The sequence below is a fragment of the Rhinolophus sinicus genome, linkage group LG14 (genome assembly GCF_036562045.2).
Source record: "Rhinolophus sinicus isolate RSC01 linkage group LG14, ASM3656204v1, whole genome shotgun sequence".
NCBI classification, from domain to species: Eukaryota; Metazoa; Chordata; class Mammalia; order Chiroptera; family Rhinolophidae; genus Rhinolophus; species Rhinolophus sinicus.
The window spans coordinates 46655397-46676437 of record NC_133763.1 but is presented as its reverse complement, the minus strand read 5'-3'; the positions used below and the strand labels follow the sequence as shown (position 1 = coordinate 46676437).

The window sequence follows — 21041 nt, the reverse complement described above, 5'->3', positions numbered from 1 at the left end:
AGCAACCGGCCCTGGCGCCTCTGTAAATGTGGATGTATTTTGTTTGAAGCAGCAGCTGGCATCCACCACGTTCTTTTATCTCCTCCCTCTTCCTATCCATGCCCAGAACCCAGACCTGAACTATAGCTCCCAGAGACGTCCGGGGAGGATGGAGTAGGGGCTTGGGGCTATAGAAAAAACATGTGCATGAAAAGGCAAACGATTTTCTAGGACAGTGCAGACCTGCTGAAATCTGCACGTTTACAGTTAGTAACTAAGATCACATACAAATTCGATTGAATCTCTCTGACTTTCAGGTCCCTTGGTTGCAAAACTGGGGACATAATTCTCTTGCAGGTATGTTGTCAAGATTAGAGAAAATGTATGCGAGGAGCCAGCCCAGGACCTGGAACATAGTAGATGCTCAATAATCAGAAACAGAGTGGTGGGGGTGTGGGCTCAGCCACTAGATGCCGATGTCCTCATCCCAGCTCTGCCCCTTATTAGCTAGGTGACCTTAGGCATGCTTCTAAATCCTCCCATGCCTTTGCTTTGTTGTGTTCTTTTCTTCTGGGAAATGGGGGATAATAATAATAATAATGCTTAGCTAATAGGGATGTTTTGAGGATTAAATACATTAATCGTGCAAAGTGTGCAGAAGAGAACCGGGCACATAGTAAGCACTTGATACATGCCAATGACGATTTGTAATACTAGACGTAGCGTGTCCGAGCGTGTCTGCAGGGCACATAAGGAGCACATTCGCATGAGCTCTGTTTAAAGGGCCTTGGTTTTGGCTGGCGAAGACACAGGGGAGGCTGTCACTTTGGTCCCCTGACAGCAGTGTATTATTGATTGATTGAGCAGGGACGTTAGCAGAGTCCAGACACTTTGATGAATTGTGTGTGACCTTGGGCAAGTTCCTTATGCTCTTTTAGCTATAAGAGAACATTTTGTAAAGTGAATAAAATAAGGATACCTACCCTCCTGGTGGTGGTGAGGATTTAATGAGGAACCTCGTCAGGTGCTTAGCATAATGCCTGGCCCAGAGGAAGCTGTCCAAACCTGGTGGCTAATATTTCCAGAAACAGACAAAGACAGGGGCGAGCATGGGGTCTGTGTCTGTTGTAACTGATCCACGTTAGGAAAAGCACTGCAGATGGAGGCTGAAAAAGTCGTTTTTCACAGGACTCTTTCTTGTCTTTGGCGTGTGGGATGGTGAACGAAGGCACCAGTAAAGCCGCTCTGGTCTTGACCGAGAGTCACCTTCCTTCTTTGGTGTGGTTCACAACTGGCCACTTTGGGACTGTGAGGTTGAGACTTAGGGCATTAGAAGCCAGCATTTTGGGTTCAGACATTGGAGTTCTCACAGTGAGAGGGGGCACAGGACAGGGGGTCAAGCTCCCTAAGACCTCAGTGCGGCAGAATGAGAAGTTGTGTGGTGATGGGGTCCAGAGAAGCAAGTGGGGACTGGACTGGTGTATGTTTTTCATAACGATGACTATTAGGACCCCATTTGGTGAAGCCTAATAACGTCTACGTCATGTGAACTTAGAGAATGTTCTAAGAGGTACGTGGGAGAAGCCTTACCAAAAATGAGGGCTATTTTGCATAATTGCAGGAATAAACTTGGACTTGATTAAATAATGGACTAAAACAAGTGGAGAAGAAGCAGCATGAACTATACGTCTACAGAGGGGGATGACCAAGAACCGGCCCCACTGGAGTGATGGGCTTACATATTTGGGAGTAATCAGTAGAAGTAGGTTTATGGAAACCTTTGAATCCTTAGCTCCAAAGTTTGAACTTTTTCCTAGAGCCAGTGGAACGTGTTGAATATTCTTGAGCAGGAGGATGATAGGAAAAGTCATGGTCAAAGAAATATGGGGAAAAGTATATCTGGCATGAGAAGACCTGGGTTTGAATCTTGACTCTTCGCTGCCTTGTAAAAATGAACAAGCCATTGACTTTCCTGAGACATGAGGATAATAATTTATTCTTCCGGGGTAGTATTAGGATCAAATGTGTGATGTGATTTGACACCAAAAGCAACGGCAACAAAAGCAAAAATAAACAAGTGAGGCTACATCAAACTGAAAAGCTTCTGCATAGCAGAGGAAACTATCAACAAAATGAAACCTACCGAATGGGAGAAAATATTTGCAGATCGTATATCTGATAAGGGGTTAATATCCAAAATATATAAAGAACGCATACAACTCCATAGCAAAAACAAACAATTCGATTAAAAATGGGCAGAAGATCTAAACAGACATTTTTCCAAAGAGATACACATGGCCAACAGGTCCATGAAAAGGTGCTCAACGTCACTAATCGTTAGGGAAATGCACATCAAAACCACAATGAGATATCACCTCACACCTCTTAGAATAACTATTACCAAGAAGACTGGAAATAACAAGTGTTGGCGAGGATGTGGAGAAAAGGGAATGCCTGTGCCCTATTGGTTTTATTATAAATTGGTGCATTCTCTAAGGGAACTAGTAGGGAGGTTCCTCAAAAAATCAAAAATAGAACTACCAGGTGATCCAGCAATTCTTCAGTATTTATCCAAAGAAAACAGAAACATTAACTTGAAAAGATATCTGCAAGCTCCTGTCTATTGCAGCATTAGTTACAATAGCCAAGATATGGAAACAACCCAAGCGTCCATCAGCAGATGAATGGATAAAGAAAACACGCCACACACACACACACACACACACACACACACACACACGAATATTATTTAGCCATAAAAAGAATGATATCTTACATTTGCGACAACATGGATGGATCTTGAGGGCATTATGCTAAGTGAAATAAGTCAGAAAGAGACAAATTACCTATGATCTCCCTTATATATGTAATGTAAAAAGAAAACAAACAACCCCCCCAAAAAAAAATAAACCCCCAAAAAAACCTGAAAAACAAAAACAAGCTCATACGTACAGAGAACAGATTGGTGGTTGCCAGAGACAGGGGTTGGGGTGGGTAAAATGGGTAAAGGGGGCCGAAAGGTACATCTCCATAAAATAATTTATGGGGATGTAATGTGCAGCATAGTGACTATAGTTAATAATACTGGATTGCATATTTGAAAGTTGCTAAGAGAGTAGATCTTTAAAACAGCGTGCAATGTGAAAGCACTCTATAATCTGTACTCTTTTCTTTATTTCTTGCCTCAGCTTCATGAGGTCCATCTTCCTCTGGGCTTTGACAGCACCTTGTACACCATCACGAGTTGGGCAACTGATAGCTGCTGAAACCAGCTGCCCCTTGAACTCTCTTAAACAATCTTGAACGATAAAGAAATGGATTGGCTCATCCTAACCAGAAGTCCAGAGGTAGGGTAGGTTTCAGGATTGGCTTCACCCCCGAGTTGGATTTGAGTTGGCTGCTGCAGTCCAGGATTCACATCTGTAATGTCTAGAGAAGAGAAACATGGTTACTTCCAGGAATGTTCCCTGAAAAGTGAGGAAGATTTTCTCAGAACCTTCCAAACCTCTCTAGACAGCTCATTTCCCCTAAGTGGTCACGTACCTAGTCTTGAACCAACCACTAGCAAGGTGGGTGAACTTACCTTTAGATCAATAGATCTAATAGATGGGGGTGATTTTGCTCCCCGTCTCTCTTCCTCCACCAAAGACATCGGCAATATCTAAAGACATTACTTGATTGTCATGGCTGGGAGGTAGGGACAGTGTATGCCTCTGGCACAAATTTGGTGCAGGTTAGGGGTGCTTCCCAACACCTTACAATGAATTGGATACCCACACCCACAATAGAAATGATCTCGGCCAAAATGGCAATAGTGCCAAAGCTGAGAAACCCTATTTTATCTTGATCAGCCCCATATTTGGAGTTTGGAGTGCAGTTAATCAGATCATGAATGTAGGTATGGGCGAGGAGTGGCTACCTGAACAAAACCGAGATTCACTTAGGAAAGAGAAGAGGGAAATGGATTCTTATTCGTCGACAACCAAGCATGTACACGGTGACTGCCCAGTCAGAGCACTCACCTCATTGTGTGGCTGTTGTTTATCCCCCATGTTCGTTTTCTATTGTGTCACAAATGGCCACACACTCGGTGTTGTAAAACAACATAAATGTACTACCTCGGAGTTTCTGTGGGTCAGAAGTCTGGGCCCGTGGCGTGGCTGGATGCTGCGTTGAGGGTCTCACTGGGCTGAAATCCAGGTGTCGGCTGGGGCTGCCGTTCTCTGCTGGGGCTCCAGGTTCCCTTCCAAGCTCATTCTTGTGGGCTGAATTCATTTCCTAGTGGTTGTAGGACTGAAGTCTCTGTTTCCTTGCTGGCTTGTCAGTTGGGGGCAGCTCTCAGCTCCCAGGAGCCACCTGTGTTCCTTATCGTGGCGCCCTCTATCTTCCAGCCAGCAATGGAAGCCAGCATACAATCCTCTCATGCCTTGAACCTCTGACTTACTCTTCCGCCATCGTCCAAAACTCTATTTCTCTATTTTCCAAGTGCCCATGTGATGAGGTCAGGCCCTTCCAGATAATTTCCCTACCTTAATGACAACTAATCTGGAAACTCAATTCCATGAACCCAATCCCTTCACAACAGTATCAATCTCTGCGTTTGCATGAATCAGTGCAAGATGGTGTTTGTGTACCAGGCATCTCTGTGTTCCTGGTTTTTAGCAGGGTACCTGGCAAATATTTTTTCTCGATAAATATCATTTGAACATAATCAAAAGAATAAAATGAATTAATTTCGGGTTTTTTTTTTTTTTTTTTTGGATAGAATTACTGGACTGGCCCCTCAGGGGAGTGTTATTAACAGAGAACTGTATAATCTTGGAGTTAGAAGGTATATATATATATGGTCATAGAGGAATCAGTCAATCAGTATCCAGGAGTCACGCTGTGGGTTTATTAGCGCTTGCTCCAATTCTGAGAACTGCATTCTTTATGGTGCAGACCAATTTCTTGCATTGCCTTTTTGGCAGAGCTGGCAAACTCCTGACTCATCCTAAATTTGTGTTCACTTCAAGCTTTCCTGCATGAACTGGTCCCGTGCCAGGTCTCTCCCATTTTGTTCTTGGGCAGGGTTTTATGCTGCCTACTTCTGGCCTATCATTTCAGCCTGCTGGAGACCTTTGGCAATTCCGATTTTATTATCCAACTTCTTGGCTCTCCGGTCTAACTCTATAATCGTGGAAAATACAATAAGCACATTTTCATTGTCTTTGTCCAAATACTTCATAGAAATGTTAAATGAGGCAAGGCCACATTCAAAGCCTTGAGGCATGTTCCTTCTTTCAAGTTGACAACAGTGATTTAATCACCAATGTTTGCATTAGGGTTATTCATCCTGTGATGAATCAAGTCTTACTTTTCTTTCTCCATCATACCTACAGGCATATTGTGAAAGACTTAATTATTTGGCAGAACCTGCGGCATTCAGAACAATACCACTCAATTATATTCCCAGGAATACAACAGACATCGTTTGCAATCAGGTACATCCACATGTCAGGAAATTCTGTTTGAAATTCTTAGATATGCCATTGCTTGGAGTACTTCTGATGGTTCTTGTGCAGAGACATAGGTATCCTGTAACTCACGGATTTTATCTATTATTGTCTAATATTGCCTCAGCAACAGATGACTCCGGTGGCCTTTATTGTTGATCAATACGCTGGCAAGCATTTCCACTTCCTCGTCTCCATAGCTTATGGGATTTTCCGCTTGGGAGAAGGGAAGACTGTCCTGACTTGTGAAGATTAAAGGTTGGGCTGCAGGGTGGGAGCCAATGACACGATCCCTTGTGGAATGGATGCTCATTGAGGTGCCCGGTTATTCCCCATGTTTTTTTCTTAATCAATTATTGACATTTGCAGTTTCCCCAACTCTCCTCCATTATCACACTTTAGGGAAATCAAAATTCCCTTTGTTCATAGGACAAGGTTGGAGGTCCATGAACTAGAGTTTTCTATTAGTCCATAGCATTTTCTTTGATGAAGGGTTAAGTGCTCCAGGACCCCCTGAATGGACCAGTGACGCTATAGGGATAGAGCTGTCTATGGACTTAGGGAGACGAGAAAGAAAGCAGGCAAACGTTTAGTTGTGGTCGCCGGTCTTCAAGACAGCAGCCCTCAAAGCTCTCTGCCCCCTGGTATTCATGTTCTTGTGTTTTCTCCTCCCACATTGTGCCAAGGTCAGTCTCTGTGACCAACGGACTGGAGCAGAAGCAATAGTACGTCACTTCAAAGAAAAGCTTGTAGAAGTCATTGCAGCTGCCATCTTGGCTACTCTGTCTCCTTCGTTGATTCATGACTCTCGCCAGCTGCCATGCTGCTAGTATCTTTCAGAGACCTGTGCAAGGAGGCACTGAGGCCCTCTGACCACTACCCAGCGAAGAACGGGGTTCTCTTGCCAAAAGCTTATCTGAAGGCCTTGGAAGGGGCTCTTCCAATCCTGGTCAAACTTTCAGATGACGGCAGCCCTGGCCAACATCTTGGCTGCAATCTCAGGAGAGGCCCTGACTAGAAACCCCCAGCCACGTCACTTCTGGGTTCCGGGTCCCCAGGAACTGTATGAGAGAATACATTTTGATTGCTCTGAGCTGGTCAATTTTGGCGTAATTTGTTGTGCCACAATAGAAAATGAGGAGAGGCTGAATGAGGTGATAGGGCCTTCCTCAAGGGAAGTGAAAAGAATGGTAAATTAGATAGGCTTTGTATCATTTTTTTAAATGTCAGAAATAATGCTCGTTCCTTGTTAAAACATATGTTGATATACAGACACAGAAAGTAAAAACTACAGGTACCCTTCCTATCTTTCCTGTCTTACTCCTCAGAAGCAACTACTGATATCAGTTTGGTTTTTATTCTTCTGGCTCTTTTTCCAATCAATTATAATCACACACACACACAATTATAAAACCTGATTTGTGCGTGCATGTGTGTACTATTCAACAAATGTCTTTATCATTTAACAATATACCGTGTTTCCCCGAAAATAAGACCTAACTGGAAAATAAGCCCTAGCATGATTTTTCAGGATGACATCCCCGGAACATAAGCCCTAATGCGTCTTTTGGAGCAAAAATTAATATAAGACCCGGTCTTATTTTTGAGGAAACACAGTATTATAGCTTCTTCCCATGCCAGAAGACCTGACTCCAATCTCATTGTTGAAATGTACATTATATTTCACAGCATGATGTTTTATAATTTAAACATTATTGCATCTGAAGTAACTCATGTTTTATTAATTAATCTATTTATTTGCCATTACACAAAAGACTACAATACACATCCTTGCGCATATGTACAAATATTTCAGTAGGATACGTTTCTACAAGTAGACTTGAGGGTTAAAAGGTATGCAGACTTAAAATGTTTTTGTTTGTTTTTTTCTGCACATTTGAATTTTTGATAGATGATGCCTCATTGCCTTTCACAAATGTTCTTATTTCGTTTTCCGCTAACATATTCTTGCACCCTAACACCAGATAGTAATAATTTTTTAAACTACTGTTAATTTGGTGGGCAAAAACTTGCAACTTTTTTACATTTGCATATTCCTGATTTCTGATTTTAAAAATCCTGATCATTTGAATTGTTCTCTTACAAGTAATATGTCATTTTTCTGGCTGCTTTCAAGAGTTTTCTCCATCATGGTTTTCAGCAGTTTGACTATGATTTGTCTGGGCATGGAGTTTAGGGGTTTACCCTATTTGAACTTCACTGAGGTTCTTGATTCTGTTGATTTCTGTCTTGTGTCAAATTTTGGAAGTTTTTAGTCATTATTTTTTCCAGCATTTTTTCCTGTCCCACATTCCTTCTCTTCTGGGACTGCAGCGACACAAACATTAGACATTTTGATAATGTCTTACTGGTCTCTGAGGCTCTGTTCATTTTTATTCCAATCTTTTTTTCCCTCCATTTTCATACTGAATGATTTCTATTGGGCTATCCAGTAGGAGATGAACTCTTCAGTCATTGTGTTTTCAAATTCTAAGATTTATTTTTGAATCTTATTTATATTTTCTATTTCCCTGCTAAGACTTTCTATTTTTCCATAATTTCAAGAGTGTTCTCCCTTCTTGGAATATTTTATAACGTAATAGTAGCTTGAAAGTCTTTGTCAGAAAATTCCAAAATCTGCATCGTCTGTGTTGATTATCTGTTTTCATGTGAGTTGAGATTTGAGGGTTCTTCAGAGGCTACCTCCATAGGTAGACAGAATAAAGTCTCCCTCAAAGATATTCACGTTCTAATTCCTGGAACCTGTGAATATGTTACATATCATAACGAAAGGCATTAAGGTTGCAGATGCAATTAAGATTGCTTATCAGCTGACCTTGAGATGGGTAGATTACACTGGTGGGCCAAATATAACCACAAGCACATTTAAAAGCAGAGACTGTGTCCTGGCTATGGTCAGAAAGGGATGTGACAATGGAAGAAGGGTCAGAGTGAGATACTACGTTACCTGCTTTGATGATGCAGGAATCGGTCCCTGAGCCAGGGAAGGCAGGCAGCCTCACGAAGCTGGAAAAGACAAGGAAACAATCTGCACACAGAGCCTGCAAAAGGAGCCAGCCCTGCCCACACCTGGACTTTTCCCAGTGAGATTGACTTTGGACTTGTGAACCATAGAACTTTAAAACAGGGAAAAAATGTATATGTTATTTTAAACCACTAAGTATGTGGTCATTTGTTGTAGCAGCAATAGAAAATGAATGCACTAAGTCATTTTGGATTGTACCTGGATATTCTGAATATTATGTTATGAGACCCTGGATTTTGTTCACATCTTTTTGCAAATGACGTTATTTGTGTTTTAATAGGCAATTGACCCGGATGGATTTTGGCTGAACGTTCCGCCAGCCCTCTGTGGGTCACAGTCCCAATGTCAGTTTTGTTTGCAGAGCCTTTGCAACTCCTCAGTTCTATACCATGTGTGTGAAACCAGGGGTCGTTCTGGGACCCGAGTAGTGGTCTACCCTTCAGCTCAGTTCTCAAAATACATGCACAGCCCAGGGTGGAGCCCAGGAGTTTGTAAACACCTTTATGGGGCCACTTCCCTGGGCTCCCCCCTTTTTGGGATTGCCCACTCTGTGGCTCCCCCTTTCCATCCTCTGGATAGAAAGCTGGTGGTCTATTTCCTACTGTGCTGCAGACCTCCTATGAATGCGCCCGCATGAAAAGCCAGGTGGTGAGAACAGGGAGAAAGAAAACAAGGAATGGAGGTTCCCCCATTCTCTTGGGCAAACAGGTCCTCCGAAGAGAGAGACTGAAGGGCTCCTGGCGGCACCCACGGCTGCTGCTCTCACTGCTACTGTTGTGTGTGTCACAGGACTGCCTGGGGGTAGGGAGTGAGAGAATGGAGAAAAGGGGAAAAGAAGAATAGGGCATCTCCCCCACTTTCTGAGTGCTACCTGCATTGTGAACCAGAACAAGAGGGAGTTTTAATCCACACCTGGCACTCATTTCCAAATTTTGGGCTGCCCCAAATTCAGACTGGGGGACACAGAGGCAACTGGTCTTTCTCTCCAGTCCACCTACCACCGTTTGCTTCTCTGAGTCCCCCAGTAGCTGCTCCGTGTGTTCTGTTCAGGTTTTTAGCGGCCGTCAGTGGACCGTGTTTACTCCGTTTTGTCTGAAACTGGCCCCCTCTCCAGCCGCTCCCCGATACATCTGCTAACTCTTACACCTTTCATGGGGGTACTGCTCTCTCAGGGCTGGCTGGGCTGTGGTCACCGCTGATGTGTCTGCTGCCCTGACATGAAACAGGCCATAGCCAGACATAAGTCAATGACAGTGAAGCAACATTCTTTACCAGCACCACTCACCGGTTCCGGTCTACTCTGTGTTCGAGGACTTTTATTGAAAGTGACACACAGAGGTCAAACTCAGTGCAGAAATCCAGAGAGACAGTTTAATGCAGTGTTTTATAAGCAACAGAAGGATCTGCTGAGAATGAGAGAACCTCGCTATAAAATGGGAACCCCGGAAGCATTTCATTAAACCTTACTAACATCTTTCAGCATGTGACCGACAACAGACTATTGCCATTCTAATAGAAACTAGTTCCTGCTCAAGGAAGCACTGCGGAGAATCTTTAGAGGTGTGGCTAAGAGAATGGTGTGAATTTGTCCCCTTGCTCACCTATGTGTGAGTGCTAGCCCTGGGGGACAGTTTCTTACCTGAGTTTCCTTATGGTCATGTAGGGAAGTTCTAAGTCACTCCTTGGGTTCAAAGGCCAGCCATTGCACTGCAAGGGAAGTGTTTCATCTTGCCTCCACACTCCGAGAACATACATGCTTTTCTTGGCTTTATAGTGCAGCTCGGTTCCCTAACCTGAGCGATTTCTTGTCTGACCATTTGCCTGTTTTCTGTCCTTCTGCTGTGACTGGACCCTGGCAAATACATAAGGTATTAAGACTCCTTTCAGCAGGAAAAAATAACTTCTGAACTAAAAAGAGATGACTCCCCTTGGGCCAGGATACTTCTCCTGCTATCCCAGTAGACACTGCTGCTCAATCATTTCTTATCCAATTACCATGCTTATCAGACATGAATACACATATGAATCAGCTGAGGAGCTTGTTAAAATACAGATTCTGATTTCGTTGGTCTGGGATGGGGACTGAGATACCACATTTCTCATCACTGTCACCTGGGGTATTGATGCTGCTGGGTCTGCTGACAACACTTGTATAGAAAATTGGAGGCAACACAAAGTGTTAATCATTTGCATTTGAAGAGCTTTACTGAAGAGTCTCCCCAAAAAGACGACATGGGAACATCACGTAGTTTAAGAAATGTTACTAAGGTTTTTTGGTCATTGTCTCAGGTTGGGTTCCCTGGGGAGCCGACTCTGACATGGAGACTGAATGCAGGCGTGTACAGTGTGTCCTCTAATGTCGTTTTGTTCAACATCCTTTTGTTGTAACGGCGATGAGATGTCGTACGTAGGAACGTTAACTCTTGTTTACGTCAATTAGCCTTCGGGGAAATTGGTTTCATTGGTAGTTACGCTGTAGTTCCAAGAACCTATCGATGACGTTAAATGGGGACTTATCGTATCAAGAAGTGCTCTTGAGATTTCTACCTGTGCAAGAGGCAGAGCGGGAAGTTGGGCATTACAGGAGGCCGTCCTAACAAAGGGTTCCCTTAACCTCCCTGGGAGCTCTGAAGCAGGGCTGCTGCTTTAGAGTTGTCCTGAATTGAGGTGCAGGGGCCAGGCCTTTATATTGAACCCTGAACAGTCACTGGACGCAGGCTGCCCCAGGAAGGGGGTGTCACTTTGAGCGAGGGGACTCTCCTCAGCCAGCGCACTTCCGGCACAGAGCTGGAAGCTGGGGCTCTTTGCCCAGTCCTACATTCTGGTCTCCAGCACCTCTCTTACTGAGGAGCTAGTTTGGAACCTTTCTCTTCATTTTTCTACTGATTTCCTCAAATATCAGCCCTCACTACCGTGGCCTGGAAAGCCAACCACCGTTGTCAGCCAGTGTTAATCCAAGCCTCTAGGTGGGTAGCTTGCATGTTTAAGAATTTCTAGACTCGGTTTTTCAACAGTGGAAGGGTTCCATTGAACATTTCCCCATATTAATAGATTCCTGCTAACTCAGGGGTTCTGGTGGCTATAAGAAAAATCTCAGTCTGAGGTGGAGGTAGAGACTTGAGGCCTAACAAGAAAAGGACTCCTTTTCTTAGAGAAAACAAAGGGCTTGAGGTATCTGGAGGCAGAATGGAAAGGAGAAGTGTTAGTTCTGGAAAAGTCCACGGGCTGTTTAATGATTTCATCCTCTGCCGCACTGATTGTGTAATGTGAACTTTAACCTCTGCTAAATATAGTTTGTACCCTGAGAATCCTTCACACTCTCGTAAAAATAGCACACTTGAATGGCTCACGGGCTTGATGACTACAGGGAAAAGGGTTGGGGAATTCTGGGTAAGGAGAGGAAGAGGGAGCATGGGGTGGAGTATCTGGAGACATCTTGCCCATTTGAATATTCTAGACGGCAATGGCAGAGGGTTATCCACCAAAGTGGCGGCAGGAGGCAGCTGGAGGGTGGTCTGGCAGTTCCTTGAGCAAGGGGATGCAGCAAAGCCCACCATCACCTCCACATACCACACTTCTGCTTGTATCTCCTACCAGAGCTGGGCTGTGATGTCTGGGGGACAAAGTTTCCTGCCTGGGGCAGATTCTTCAGCTGGAACATTGGGAAACTCAGTCCCTGGGTGGGAGAAATGTGGGCACCAAAGGATGTGGGCAATTGGAAAAGAACCTGGACCCAGGGAACTGGGCAGGAGCTCTCCATAAAGGCAGGCACAAGACTAAACGGCTACACCACACACACAGTGGAGCAGAGGCGGCCCCCTTGGCTGGAGGGATGGGCCCTACCATTGCCACCGCTGGACACAGGCTGATGCCAAACACGGGCCAGAGCAGGGCTGCCTGCAGGGGACCAAGTGTCCAGGAGGTGAGACCTCTGATTTTTTTCCTGCCCACTTCCTTCAGGCTTGTGACGTGCAAGAGGAATAAAGAAAAAAACAAGCCTGGAACACAATTTTTGCTTTTGCGGCCCCACGAACCAAAGGCATTAATTGTTGCTATTTACTTATTCTGCCTCCATGCTGTACCTCCAGAATTTTCCGTATGCTGTGTGTTCCGAGAAGAGAATGGACATGGTACCTGATGCCCCCCCCCGGAAGGACCATGAATTATTTGCGATCTCAAATCATCTCAGTCTCTGGGTCGGCAGAAAATCACCTCATGCAGGTAGATGAGGCTCAAAGGTGTGTGTGACAGAGAGCAGAGATCTGCCTCTGGCCAGTCTCCTCTTGCCTTCACCCTGTCCTCTAAAAAGATTCTCCCCAAGAGCAGAAAACCTATACAATGGAAGGTACACAGAAGATGCCCAACCCGACAAAGTAATGCAAATCACTGAGAGGGTAGAACCTCAACCGGGGGCCATTGGGTGTGCCCAGGCGTTGATTGACATTTGGGTATTTTTCCCAGCAAAACCAGGAGAGAGAGGAAGGCAGTGAAGAATTTAGCTATGCTGATCCTGTACCAAAGACCTTTCACAGGGGCGGGGGCCCCTCTTCTTATCCTCACTCCTGTTCTCTTTCACTGGATGACTTCAGGCTGCTGCTTTCGAGGAAAGAAGAGTGGAATTTATTGAGAAACTACTATACGCTTTATATACTAATCTTATTTAATTCTTACAGCCATCAATGGGATAGGGTTTCTTTCTTCCTTCCTTTTCTTTTCTCTCTCTTTTTTTTTTTTTAACTGCATGAGGGAAACTCAGAATAGTTTATATGTGTCAGGGTGAGGGATTTTCAGCCCAGCTCTGTTTACACACACACACAGACACACCACACATCACCAAAGGAAATGTGGGAAAATGCCAGTGTCTGGGTCCCACCCCCCCAGTCAAATAAATCAGAATCTCTGGAGATATAGCCCAACCATGGTACTTTAAAAAATCTCTCTGAGTGATGCTAATGCATCCGGGCTTGAGAACCACTGGGCTTACACCTCACGGCCTCCTTCCCATTCAGGACAACCCCTGTGTTCTGGCCGTCCTCCCATTCTCTTTGGCTTTTCACAAATACCCCCATCCTGCCAGCTTGTCTGTTGGAGACCCAACAAACGGAGGTGACATATGAAAGCCTATGGATCAATCCTTTCCTAACAAATGTGTGCAGGAGACCTGTGATGCAGGCTTTGCTTGCTGCATATAAATGTGTCTAATGAACACTCTGAATTGTACTATAAACAAAACAGCAATTCTGAGAGATGTTAACTAATCGCCTTGCTGTCATTACATGAGGTAGTGGGAAAAGCACTGCATTTGGAGCCATAAACATGGGGTTCTAGTTTCTGTCTGCCTACTAGCTAGCTGTGTGATCTGAGGAAATTCCTTTACTCACCTGGACCTCAATTTCCTTTCTTGAAGGAAGAATGTGGGTGTAGGATTGGGTAATAGCTGACATTCCTTTTTTAAGCTGTCATGTGGATCGTGACATTGCTACTTCCTCAAAACCTAGGGATAGCCATCTGTGAGATGGCTGTGTCATTTAATCACTGATTTTACCGTAAGGGTGTGTCCGTCTCCTTATAAAAGAAAATATTATGGCTATACAAAAGGCTGTTTTCCCTAAATAAAAAATGAGGCCAAGCCCTCTCTCTCCTACCACCCTTTTAAAAACAATCTGAGTCCATTTAGAGAGTGTAATGCTTACGCTTAGATGTTAATTATAGGTCCCTTTAGTGGCATGTGTGACCTTGACTTTTAATTATTCAGGAGTGGCGAATACAGAACCTAAAGTGGGTTGTTAGAGACAAGATGCTTGGAAATAAGGTAACCCTTGTCTCTTGCTCCCAAATCAGAATGAATTAAGTAGTTTTCGGGATAAGCATTGCAAGACACATTCATTCTGAGGAGATTAATTCAGTCCAGGGGTGGAATTCTAGAATTTAGACATTACTCCTACTGGCTGACCGTGAGTAGTACAGGGAGTCAGAGGAGGCAGCCCAAGGAGAAGGCTTAGGGTTTGGGGCTTGCACAGTGTAGATACCACGAGACCCACCCACCGCCCCTGTCCTGGGAGAGAGCTGCTGGATTGTTGTAGCCGCGTATTAGAAACCTCCTAAGGCACCATGGAGCACTAGGGCCCTGAGAAACCAGCTGAACAGTGCTGGGCTCTGCGGAAAACGGGGCCACTCAGCTCGTTAAGCCTAATCCAACCCAGGAGCGGACACTGAGGGATGTTAATTCTGCGTTTCCCAGCTGAGCGTGGAGGAATCTGGGAGGCCCTGGAAGGAACCTGAGGAAGGCCTCAGAGGGGGCAGGGGGAGCCCCAGAGGGGCAGGGGGAGCTGAGGAAGGAAGGGAACCAGAACCACCTACTCCTGTTGCAACTTTAGAGGCTGGGCCTTTATATAGTGCGCCCTTATAGGTTTTCTTTGGGAAAATGGCTCATAGCAAATAAGTAGACAAAACAACTCTTCCAAGGTCGTAAAAGTGCATTCGTACCCAATTCTGCCAGTAAGGATTGAGTTAGCATCTAGTTCTGAGGAGAACAGCTTTCCACCTCCAGAGCAGGTGGTAGAGGGACTTCTAGAAGCAATTCCTCTCTCTAAAGGTGTATTTAGTCCGTCAAACAGCAGGGTGAAAGGAAACCTTTCTTACTGTTTGGTTTGGGCCTTGAAGTTCAGCCTTGGGTGGTCAGGCCCCCCTGGGAAACTTCAGAGTGAAGTAAGCTGCCACCCACCCCCTCCTATCCTCTTGGGAGCCTGGTCCTTTATGGCTTTTGTCTTCCTTCTCGTGATGGGACACTGCCTTGGGGGATGGTCTCTTTAGACTCAGAGCTAAAGCCTTCACATTCCAAGGAGTCATCACAAACTGGGACAGATCTTTCCAGAAAGTTCACGGGTGCAGCCTGTGAGAATAGTACGTTCCAGCCCCAGGTACCTAAGGGCCTAAATACCACAGCTCCTGGCTGGGCCCAGGTGTTTACTGAGTGCTGGAGGAGCCACGTCTCCCCCAGGAAAGCCTTTCACCCCATTACAGTTCTGTTTCAACAGTCTGCTGGTTTTAGAATTGCCTCTCCCCACCCCAACCCCCTTCCAGCTATAATAAAGATAGGACTACGGAGATCAGATTTCCATCCGTACACTGTGTTTTCATTCCCTCTGACTAAACATTTCCCCTGTGTTCCTAGCCTGTGACAGTCCTGTCAGAGCCTCCGAGAACTTCCACGCCTTAGGCCCAATCTCTGTGAAATCAGGACAGGGGTTCTGTTCTTTCAAGAGTTCGGTCACACGTTTTCTTCGAAGGAGTCACCTCTGAGGATAACGAAGGTTTTTTTTTCATTTTAATGGAGGCGTGCCTCATTTTTTGCATGATATATTCATTAAAACGAGAGAGGATGAACTTCTACTGAAATTCACTCTTTAAGGGGGAAAAAGAAGTTTGGAATTGCCCTGCTTTGTCTGATAGGTTTATATTTTTGTAAGCACTACATCTCCTCAAGCAGAGATGGGGTGACACACGGATATCCTTGGGCTGTGTTCTAATCACAGACCTCCTACATATGGTGGAGTGTTTCCTCCCCCGGTAAACTTTTCCAGGTGCTTTTCTGTTGTTCTGTCCCACATAGAAAGCCCAGACTCCGTACTAGGGTTCTATGTTCATTCACCGTCTTCTTACCTGGGCTCGCAGGGCAGGCCTTTGCATTTCTTCCCCAGTTCAGAAACCTGTGTCCGGAAAGGCAAACTCTCAGGCCTGGGTTTCTGAGGGATCCCGCTGGCGTAGGATAGCTTGGGTAGTAGGAAATAGGACCTTTGTGGTTGTCCTGCGAGTCTTAAGAAAGAGGACAGGGAACAGTATTTATTTTTGTGACGACTCATGGTTCACAGTATCTTTCTCCTGGGAGATGATTTCTGAGCTTCGGCAAATCCAGGGAGCTCATTCTTGCACCAGTTTTTGGAGAACAGACCCATCGCTAGAGGATGACCGAGTGGGGCAATTGCTCCTGGACTCGCTTCTCTAGAGACTCTGCCAACTGAGGAATGAGGAGGGGCAGCGCTGATGATCACATTCACCACCACCCCCAATTTTTATCAGCTTGTGTCTTCCCTCCTGACTCCCTGCCCGGTCCTGATGGCCTGCTGGGGAGGTTTCGTTGCATCGCTTCTACCATCTAAGTGCTGCATTGGCTGTTGTGGGTACCACTGACCAAGGCTGACCTTGATGTCCATTTAAACCAGACTTTGCTTGTGTACAGATATTACGAGAACAGGAAACAGGGGCCCTGACCACTCTCATTAACCTTGACTTGAGCTCCATTAGAGATTGCTCATAAACATTGCTTTTCCCAGAATTCAGTCCTCAGGTTTTCTCTCATGCTATGTACTCCCTGGGCTATTTCATCGGTTCCTGTGGATCTCACTTCCACCTAAGTGCTGAGGTCTTCTAAATCTATCGTTCAAAATTTCTTCACGACATCTCGAGTCACATGGTCTAACGACCCCTTAGAATCTCCATGTGGGTGTCTTGGAGCCTTGAATTGAACATATCGAAAATTTAACTCCTTACCTTCTTCTCCCCAGCTAGCTTTTTCTTCTGTGGTACTTCTGGTCAGTTGCACCATTGTCACCTACACATAAACTCAGAAGAGAACTGTCATCAGCCCAGACTCCTTCCTCCTTCACTACGCTATCCCTACTTCATGTCATGACTGTTTGAAACAACCTCAGTGAGTTCCCATCTCCTTTAGAATAGAGTTGAAAGTCTTTAGTAAAGCACTGTTAAAGAACAAAACTCATATAGGGAAACTATAGTCATTAATATCGTAGTAACTGTGTATAGCACCAGGTGGGCACTAGACTTATGGGGGGACCACTTCATAAATCATATAAATGTCAAACCCCTACGCTGTACACCTGAAACTAATATAAAATAATATTGAGTGTCAACTATAACTGAAAATTTTAAAAAACAAACGGTGTTCAGACAAACAAACAAGAACAAAATCCAACCAGGTAAATTCAAGGATCCAGTTGGTTTTATTAAGCAATTCAAGAATCGGGAAGCATCCCATCTGGGAACTAGAAGGAGACTCTGAGGGGGTGTACAAAATGGAATGTTTTTATAGGCAGAAGTTTGGGGCAGACAAGTTATTAGCCCCCCCCCCCAAAAAAAAAAAAAAGATTATTTTTAGGCCAGGTCATTTTTTGCAGGGAAGGAAATGGCAGGGGTTTTATCATGCCAATTACCTCGCCAGTGTTGATCAGGAAATTTCTGACAGATTGGTTTAAAATTCTACCCCTGGGAGAGACTGAAACTGCAGTGAAGTTAGTTATTATGTTTTGGTTTGGTGAGGTGGCTTAGCAAAAGTGACTCCATTTTGGCCAGCCATTTCTTGCCCTCCACAGCACAAAAGGCCCTTGCTATCAAGTCCCCTGCATATGTACACACGATCCATGAACTAGCTTCAGCCAAGTGTAACTTCTGGCAGCTTTCTGAATTAGCTGTGTTTTTTCACGCATCTTGGCCTTTGCACACAGTTGTTTTTATTTATGCTGGGAACACCTTGCACACCCTTCTTCCCCTCCCCCTCAGGGAATTTCTGCTGCTTCTTTAAGACAGCTCTACTGTCATCTCCAGAAAGCTTTCTCTCCACAATGTCCCACTGTGGGAATTAATTACTAGTTATTAAATTTCTGCGGGGAGCTTAGTGCTTTGAATATATTTACATATCTTTTTCTAATCTTTTCAACATTCCTGTAAAGGAGGTAGTACTGCCCTGGTTTAATGATAAAGAAACTGGGCTCACAAGGTAAGGAAACCTGGGAGTATGTTCGAAATGCAAATGCTCAGCCCCCCAACCCCCAACCCCAGTGAATCAGAATCTCTGGGGGTGGGACCCAGCAGTCTGTGTGTGAATAGATTCCTCCTTCTGACCACACCAAAATTTGCACTATGGAGCTTGAAGAAATCGCATGGTCCATGAAGAGATCGCTTCTGGAGGGGATGGCCCAGTGGAAATACCTTTCAAGTGCTTGAAAACCAACTTAACGTCACTCAAAGATAGTAAAGAAACCATTTTAGGATGGAAACTAACTGGAGAATGAAATAGCATACCTGGTAGGTAGGCTGAATTTTAAGAAAAGCCTCTTTGAGACCCTGACTATGGACTGAATGGGATCTTGTTTGGCAAACAGTTTAGTCTTCATAAAGGGTCCTCTGGGAGAGGGGTGAATTGGGGTAGATTGTCCCAAGTATGTGTCCCCTTGTTATTTTGCCACCCACATGTCCTCCTGGGCTCGCCAATGTCCCACTCCCTAACCTGAGACTTCAGTGAGGATGGCTAGAGTGCAGGGTGATGGGTCACGGGGAGTACTGACCCTTTGTTAGGAGCCTCGAGAAGTTGAAAATCTTTCGTCCCCAAAGGCACGCATGCTTCTCTCAAGGTGACATCTCAGGCCGACGAGGGACATTGCGGGGGTAGCAATTCTCAACTGAAAAAGAAGAATGCCAAATGAGTCCACTTATAGGACTGGTTGTAACCATGAAATGACCCAGAGTATATTCCAGACTATTGATGGGGAATCTTTAACTACTACCGCATATCTTTTTCTAATCTGCTAAATAAATAAATAAATAAATAAATAAATAATAGCTGCCATCTATTAAGCATCATTTTATGAACACAGATACTAAGAGACGTAAAGTAATTTATCCCAATTCATATTCTGGGGCTAAGGGGTCTTTGAATAGCATACAAAGAAATAGGATAGAAAAAAAAAATCTGTTTCTCCCACTAACCTCTAACAATTAGAGTCAGACTAAAATCTGGCATTTCCTTCAATCATGAATGTAACCCACGAACTAGTGTAGGAATGGCAGTACTTAGATCTCTGTCAGTATTAGGAATTGCCGATCATTTCATGTCATATTATAGTCGGTGTGAATATCTCAAAATATCTTTTATGCTTATCATCATGGCAACATTCCGACACTTATTAAACTTGCCTCTAGATCTTGTTACTTAATGTATTCATAAAGAGGCAAATATTACTATCACAAATTATTTTTTTTAATATTCTGATAACTGTTAACATAATTTCAATTATATTTCAGTAAAATGTGTTTCTTCCATAATCTTATAGGTTTTATGTTATGCATTGAAAACCTTCTAGTACTTGGAAATGGCCTATAGGCTTCATCAGATGCTAAAGGGATTCGTGATATTTTTTAAAAGAAAAGTAAAAAAGGAAGAGCCCCCAGTGGATGGTGAACCTGGAATTCAAACCCACCTCCCACCATGGCCCATGCTGACCCAAGGCTCGCTGTAAATTGCTGATACTCTTTGGAAATCCTCAGAGCCATTGCCAACATAGGACTGGTCGGCTCATCAGACACCAAGGGAGCGTGCTGGGAAAAAGGAGTGGCTGTGCAGATTTTAGGCAAACTCTGGGTGAGCCCTGCAACTGCATGCAAAATGCTTTGGTGGTTTGTGAATAAATCTATGAGTTTCTTTTCTTATTACCTCGGAGGGCAAATTGCAAAATCATTGGCAACATTTGTAATATTTATCGAGTGCCAATAAGGTGTTGGTTTCTATCCTGTTGCATTAAGGGAAATTTAGTAACTGTTTCTGTAGCATTGCAATGCCCAGACGTTGCGATGAGCCCTGGGAATAATGGGGGGAAAAGACAAAATTTTTGCTTCACGTGGACACAATCCAACAGGGAAAAATATAGGCAAGACCTATATTTAGGCAAGGGTAGATCGTAGCTTTTGGGGGGGCTAAACCAACGTGTCTATGGAAGTTAGACATGGGAGAGGCTCATTCTGCAGCATGAGATGGGGAAGCAAAGGAAGAGAAGGGATTGGCTGGGGCCATGACAGGTAGGCACGGCAGGGGGGTTGAGGGAATGGGGGAGGGCTCTAGCTTATATAGGAAAAGGCAGAGTGTTTTTGGAAAGATCATGGTTCAATATGGAAACGTCAAACTCTGCAGTAGCTTACAAGTCCCCGCACAGTCTGGAGTCCCTGATTTCTCCTTCTGCTCTCTCCTCTCCGCTCACCCCGGGGCCAGCGGCACTGCTCTCCTTGCTGTTCTTTGAACACCCCAGGCCTACTCCTGCCCCAGGGCCTTTGCATTTGCCATTCCTTCTACCTAAAATGCTCTTTCCCTGGATACCCTGGAGGCTCACTCCCTGATCTCCTTTCTGTCTTACTCCTTCAGAATAAGGCTTTTGTGACCATCCTGTTTGAAATTGCACCCCCCCTCCTCACCCTGGTATACCACCACCCCATTGCCAGCTTTACTTTTCTCTAAAATCCATTAACACTGACTTACTTTTTCAGGGCTTCTTAAACCGGAGTACTTACCAGAATCACCTAGAGTCAGTAGCGGGGGTGGGGCCTGAGAATGTGCATTTCTAGCAAGTTCTTGGGTGGCGCTGATGCAGCTGGATGGGGCACTCACTCTGAGAACCAATACACTACGTAGTTTACTTATTTATTGCCTGTCTATATCCACTAGTGTGTAAAGCTGT

At 44.5% G+C, this 21041-nt stretch overlaps 2 long non-coding RNA genes across 2 annotated transcripts; both read right to left on the bottom strand.

The window, feature by feature from the left end:
- Positions 1-2958: 2958 nt before the first annotated feature.
- On the bottom strand, positions 2959-10358 carry LOC141568696 (uncharacterized). The gene is made up of 3 exons (XR_012491923.1): positions 10160-10358; positions 8443-8501; positions 2959-3408 (listed from the first exon to the last, which is right to left on the bottom strand). It is a non-coding gene; the product is annotated as an uncharacterized LOC141568696 (long non-coding RNA).
- A 5752-nt stretch (positions 10359-16110) lies between these two features.
- On the bottom strand, positions 16111-21041 carry LOC141568689 (uncharacterized). The gene is made up of 4 exons (XR_012491915.1): positions 20875-21041; positions 18882-18995; positions 17071-17131; positions 16111-16335 (listed from the first exon to the last, which is right to left on the bottom strand). It is a non-coding gene; the product is annotated as an uncharacterized LOC141568689 (long non-coding RNA).